The 6,945-nt window shown below is 46.1% G+C and overlaps 1 long non-coding RNA gene across 2 annotated transcripts in view; it reads right to left on the reverse strand.

Annotated features, from left to right (window-relative positions):
* Positions 1-6,890, reverse strand: part of LOC122464416 — a 59,165-nt gene extending 52,275 nt beyond the window's left edge. The window contains exon 1 of one of the 2 annotated variants that reach the window (XR_006288408.1): positions 6,623-6,890. This is a non-coding gene — a long non-coding RNA (uncharacterized LOC122464416). Of the gene's footprint in view, positions 1-6,568 lie in introns of both variants that reach the window. The other variant, XR_006288407.1, reaches the window with a different exon arrangement.
* Positions 6,891-6,945: the final 55 nt, after the last annotated feature.

Raw genomic sequence — 6,945 nt, forward strand, 5'->3', positions numbered from 1 at the left:
AGGAATGGGACCACATACAGAATGATGAGGATAAAAAAAATTAAATAGTTACTAGAGCTGGCGAAACTCACAATTTTTGGTTCATAAGAATTTAAATCTGGGTTCATTTCGCACTGGAACAAAACCAAATTTGCCAAAATTTCTCAATGAATCAAGAATTTTGGAAACACTGAATTATAATGTTTCCTTCATGAAGGTAAATGAATTAATTTCTGCTGGAACATTTCCAACCAGCAACACATTCAGTGAGAATAGTCTCTCCTCTGCACTGAATGAGGCTAGGGTTCTGTGGAAAAAATAGCATATGATTATGTACTAAGACTTCATCAAAGTCTACACACAAGGGTGGCTAAATTAAGGTTGCATGGGCAACTTTAAATTTGGCATTTCCTAATTTAAATGCTTGACTTTGCAACTTTAGCACTCTTAGATTTGTATAGTGTATGCATATACATACACTATACTTTCATCACTAGGCCTTTACTTTAGAATGAAAGATTAAAAACAGCAAAAAATAACTACTATAATGTAAATTAGCATGTAAACATAATTGGATTGTATCTGTTTTAATACATCTGACTATCTTATTTCTTCCAAATACATTTGTAAACAAGATTGTACTTATGTCTGTTCTGTTGTAAAATAAAACCAGAAATCTTCATTTATTCTTAAATCAGGATTAAAACAATTTCATTGACAAATTATCACTATTAACATTCAATAAGAGGTTATCACATTACACTGTTTGAATACCCAGTTCCCTGGATTATAATTTCTCCATTGCAAAATTCAGTGTCTTCACAAGAGGACTAACTCCCTCCTCCCCACCTCCAGATACAATTCTTTTGGTGGGTTAAGGATTTTCACGCTAGCAAAATCACTCTTAACATGTGACAGCAAAGACCACAAATAATCACTCCAGCAGCTCTATTTAGGGCTCAGGATGACAGATGTTGGTGAAAGGAAATGAAAACAAGATTTCAAATCCTGGGCTCTTACTCTTTCCCCTGAAACTACGTAAAGAAGCCTCAGAAGGGGGAGGGAGTGAAGCAATCTAACAAAGATAAAAAACAAGTAGTATATCTAAGACTACTGTGAAGCAAATGCCTCTTAGCCTATGATATTTTAGGTCTGTGTGCTGTAATGAACACAGAAGCAGCCCATTTAAGCAGTTTTTCTTTACCGAGAATCTGAAATTTTAACTATCTTAACAGAGTACAAAAGACAAGATTATACAATTCTAAACGAATGCTAGATCCTCCACTTCTAAAATGGAGGATGTTTATAAAGAGGAAGTTTGTATTTTTTATGAGGAGTACTGTCACACAGCCTTTCTAAACTGCATCCATAGTGTTTGCACCAGTTATTTCTTCCCATAATTAATTTCTTATGTGTTGAAGATCATGAGGTGGTTTGTGATAGGCTCCTAATTAAAAAGTTAGAGAAGAACTGAGCTGTTTATCATCCAAAAATGCCCAGATATGGTATTAAGTCTTCAGTACCTATTTCAGAAACATAGCAAATTGTGATAATAGAAATTCTGTGGAACAGTCTAACTTAACTAATCAAAATTCAAATTTGTAGGTTGCGTAAACTCAATAGACTAATCATATAGAGCAACTGGAGCAGAAACGGATGTCTTGCCTACACTAGAAAGAGTTTGCCAGTACTGCTATGCACACATCTTATTCTGCCAGAGTTCTTTTGCTGGTATAGCTTATACCAATCCACAAAAGGACTTTTTGCCAATATAACTGCATCTACATAGGGCTTTTGCTGGCATAGGTATGTCAATCAGAAGTGTCATTTCCGCCCCCCCACAGAGTTAACCAACGTAGCTGTGACAGCAAAACTTAAGTGTTAATCAAGCCTTAATGTGATACACCAGAATGATAAAGTCCAGCAGTAAAACTAAAAGCCTCAATAATATGAAAGCCAACCTGCTTGGAACACAAATTCTCAACCAGTAAAACTGATTTCTAGAGACTGAGGCAAAAGCCCATAATTTGAGGATTAAAAACCAATCTATCTTTACATTTTTAAAACAATAGCTACTGGCACTATTAAAACAGAATCCAAAGTAAAATTCAATTTATTTTGAACAGATTCAGTAGGTACCAAGATGAGGGCAAAATAGTTTGGCAAAACCAGCTAGTATTTATTCTCAGCTTTTAGACTGGAAGACATTACCAATAATCTGCTAGAATTAGGATATTACATAAAACAACTATCTTGATCTGTAGGCCCATGCAAAGGGAAAAGAACTCCTCCTCCTAAAGCAGGCATTTATGAAGAAAAATCATGAGGTAGGCTGCTGTATCCTGCAAATCTTTGAACATGATGCAGTGGAGAACTGTAAATCCGAAGGATAAAATGCTCCACACTTGGGTCTAGATCCACAAAAGGACTTAGGCACCTAAAATAGCAGTTCAGTGCCTAAGTTCAACATCTTGGCTCCACTGAGATCCTCAAAATCCCTACTCAACTGCCATCTAACTCTGCAGGTACTAAAGATTCTGCCAGTGAACATGAGTACGGTAACTCCCCACTTAACGTCCTCTCGCTTAACGTTGTTTCAATCTTATGTCCCTGCTCAATTACAGAACATGCTCCATTTAAAGTTGTGCAATGCTTCGCTATAACGTCATTTGGCTGCCTAATTTGTCCACAGCTGGCAGGCCCACCACAGCACCTTCCGCCCACCGGCAGACCCCATGGATCAGCATCTTCCCCCTGCCTCCTTCTTGTGGCAATCAGCTGGCTTGCAGTGTTCAGGAGGGAGGGGGGAGGCGCAAGGACTCAGTGTGCAGGCTCCCCCTCCCTCCCGAATGCTGCAAACCAGCTGATTGCCACGGGCAGGAGAGGGAGGGGGGAGGCTGCACACACAGTCCTCGCTCCTCCCCCGTCCCTCCTGTCCCCTGAAAGCCGCAAGCCAGCTGATTGCCGTGGGCAGGAGGGAGGGGGCAGGAGGGAGGACTCGGCGCACAGCCTCTCCCCTGCCTCCTGCCCGCAGCAATCAGCTGGCTTGCGGTTTTGAGGAGGCAGGAGAGGGGAGCGAAGACACGGTGTGCAGAGTAAAGGGGTGGAGTGGGCGGGCCGAGGGTTGAGCCCCTGCCCCTGGTGCTTGCAAAGTAGGGGAAGTTACCACTGCTTCTGCTGCGCAACGTGCTTCTCCTAGCCTACAGCACCTTCAGCCTCCTTGCCTGCCTCATGGTCTCCAGTGCCAGTGGGCTGTGCCTGTGTGGAGTAAGGCGGGGGCACCTCCCAACTATGGTACTGTATGGCAAAAAAACATGTCCCTGGAACCTAACCCTCACATTTACATTCATTCTTATGGGGAAACTGGATTCACTTAAAATTGTTTCACTTAAAGTCACACTTTTCAGGAACATAACTACAACGTTAAGTGAGGAGTTCCTGTACAGCCACCTTGGTCCAGGTACCAAGCTCAAGCCTAAGCCTCAGCGGAAGTCCTCAAACTGGCCCTTTCCCTGCCTATCTTAGCTATAGAACCCAATCTGGTTGGCACTCAGAGTATAACCTAACCCCACACAAAATGGCGAGGGCAGGAGGTGCCACCTCCCCCCCACACACTTTTTTTTTAAAATCTAGTAGTTACAGCACTCACCTAGGATGTAGAAGACTCAGGTTCAATTCCCCCCTATGCCTAATGTGGAGCAGGGATTTGCCCTTGGGTCTCCCGCTTCTCAGAAGTGTGCTCTAAACCACTGGGCTATTGGATATTCTGGAGAGGCATCTCTCAATCTCTCCTGTTAAACTATTCCACTGTGTATAAATAATTAAATATGCACTGGAACTGGGAGGAATATAGGCCTCCCAAATTCAAGGTGAGTGCTCTAACCACTGAGCTAAAAGTTATGAGGAGGCACCACAACCTCTTCTAGTATTTCTTGAAAAATAAAAAACAGCTCAGGCACCTAACTCCCGGGGAGGTTTAACGACTATAAATCCAGGTGGAAATAGGTGTCTAACCCCCTCCGATGGGCAAAGCTTAGGTCCCAACCCTTTCCTCACCATTTCCTATTGGCTGGCTGAAGCAGCTCCCTGCTCAGCTTGCTGACTTTAGTGGAAAATTTTTTAGAGGCCTCTCTCCCCATGCATTATATCAAGAGCCTGGGTGCTTAATTCAGGCCAGTGGATTTCACTAGGTAGCAAAGTACTACAACTGTGAGTGTTGCAATGCCTAAGTCACCAGCTCTAGCCCTGGGTACATAAAGTTAGACACCTAAAGAAGTGGTCTATTTTTTAGTGCTAGGAGCCGCAAATGCCTTTAAAAAAAAATCAGACCACCTAATTAAGGGCCCAACTTGAAGCACTTTAAATTGAAGAAAAATTGCCTAAGGCTGTAGCAGTTTCCAATTTTCACATGGTAAATAAGCACCCCAACTTTCACAATAAGCCAAAAATCAATCCCATTTCAAAACAAGGCCAAAACAAGCCAATCCCTAAGAACCGCAACACTCTGTGACTAGATCCCTCAGGCGTGAAGTCTGGGACTGTGATGGGCCCACTGTGCACCCCTGACTCTCTCCCACCCTTACCCCTGCTTGCTCCCCCTTGCCGGGAGCCGATTAAAAAAAAAAAAGCAATAAGCTACAAGCCCAACAAGCTAAAAACTAGCCAACAAGCAACTCACAAGCCAATTAAGCCAAGAACAAGCCCAATTTCTGCATTTTTTTCACAGGTTTGGCATGTCTGGGCTGTAGATGAACACAGGGTACATATGCGCTACAGCAGCACTGCAAATATAAATTCTTCCATTCACCTAGCAGGGTCTACATTGGGGCTTAGATCACCTTAACCACGTCTCAGGGGTGTGAATTTTTTACGCTCCCTCAGTAAAGCAGATAGGTGGACCTAAGTTTTAGGTGTAGACCCGACCAAAGGAAAAACTTGAGATATAGGCCACTCAGACCGTTACAAAAATTTAAGTAACATTAAGGCAGGGGTGGCCAATCTGTGGCTCCAGAGCCACATGCGGCTCTTCAGAAGTTAATATGCAGCTCCTTGTGTAGACACCAACTCTGGGGCTGGAGCTACAGGCACCAACTTTCCAATGTGCCGGGGGTGCTCACTGCTCAACCCCGGCTCTGCCACAGGCCCTGCCCCCACTCCACCCCTTCCCACCGCCTCCACTGAGCCTGCAGTGCCCTCGCTTCTCTCTCCTCCCCCCCAGAGCCTCCTGCACAAAACAGCTGATCAGGAGGTGCGGGGAAGGAGGAGGAGGTGCTGATCAGCAGGGCTGCTGGTGGGGGGATTCACTAAGAGTGGGGTGCGGGAGCTGATGGGGGGCTGCTGACATATTACTGTGGCTCTTTGGCAATGTACATTGTTAAATTCTGGCTCCTTCTCAGGCTCAGGTTGGCTACCCCTGCATTAAGGTGTCTATTCTCCAACTAATTTAATTAGTCCTAAATAATTCAGTTGACTGTGCTAAGACCTCCTTGCTCACCTCAACAAAAAGTTGAAGGAACTGGTGGGTTTAGCTTTTTTATGAACCCTTGCATAACTATTGCAGTTAAAGTTACAGAGACTTAGGTCTGTTCTACATTAGGAAACTAGGTTTCAGAGTAGCAGCAGTGTTAGTCTGTATCCACAAAAGAAAAGGAGTACTTGTGGCACCTTAGAGACTTAACAAATTTATTAGAAAACTAGGTCAGTGTAACTATGTTGCACAGGGGTGTGAAAAATCCATACACACCTCTGAACTGACCTAACCTCCGCTTTAGACAGCATTAGGTGGACAGGAAAATTCTTCTGTCAACCTAGCTACAGCCTTTCGGGGAGGTAGGTTGCCTATGCTAATGGAAGAAGCACACCCATTGGCACAGGTAGAGTCTTCACCAGGAGCGTGCACAATGAGGGACAAGCAGGGGCTGGGGCCCCCAATAATCAGTGGAGGCACAGAATTCCTCCAGCTGTGGGGCCACAGTGGGGAGAGCAAGGACCTCTGGCCCCCTGGGCCATGGCAGGGTCACAGAGCTCCCCCAGCCCCTTGGGCCATGGCAGAAACTGACAGCTCCTCCAGCCCAGGCTGTGGCTAGGCACAGGACGTGCCCACCCAAAAGCAGTCAGATTTAAATTACTGTGCACACCCCTGGTCTTCACAGAAGCCCACCAGTGCCCCAATAGCGTTTTAAGTGTAGACAAGCCCTAGCCATAGTGTTCATATTGCGTATGAATAGGTCTCATATTAAAGCAAATGATCATCAGCAGACAGCTGGCTGGTCACATAACTCTAAACCTCTTTGCTGTTTCCACCTGTTACTGTGTTTTTAGCTGCTTTTGAATGTAGTTTATTTCCCTACTCTGATTTTTCGGGGCCATTTAAGGAACTGGGGCAAAAATCGGGGATTGGTCCTGCTTTGAGCAGGGGGTTGGACTAGATGACCTCCTGGGGTCCCTTCCAACCCTGATATTCTATGAGGAGTCTGAGAACTGCTGCCTTGCATGTTGAATGTGGGCAGAAGCTGGGCATGGCCAAACTCTAGCCCAGGGTGGGTCGGGGAGGGGGCAGTTTACAGATGGAAAGGAGGATACGGATTACCGGTCTCTGCCTGCAATGGGCCAGTTGGAGCCCAACGGCCCCGCAAGGCGTTACCTCCCCGGCCTCATGGCGCCATGGGAACACACGCAGGCAGGGCAGCACCTTGTACCGCAGGCGGGGGAGCGGAGGTCGACGGAGCCCCGCCGGTCAGCCCTGTCCTTCGGCGCACGGCGAGGCAACGCAGCCCGTTCCCGCGCCCCAGAGCAGGGCGGGGACAGAGAGGCGGCCGAGCAGCAAAGGCCGCGACTAGGTCACCCAAGCGCTGCCCCAGCGGAACCACCTCAGCCGCGCGCAAAGCCCCCCCCGGCGACTCAGAAAACAACAGCCCCCCTGTGACCCCTCCCCCCACGAAACGGGCTCCCTCATGGGACGCGCGC

This window comes from Chelonia mydas, chromosome 2 (genome assembly GCF_015237465.2).
Source record: "Chelonia mydas isolate rCheMyd1 chromosome 2, rCheMyd1.pri.v2, whole genome shotgun sequence".
In the NCBI taxonomy this organism is placed as follows: domain Eukaryota; kingdom Metazoa; phylum Chordata; order Testudines; family Cheloniidae; genus Chelonia; species Chelonia mydas.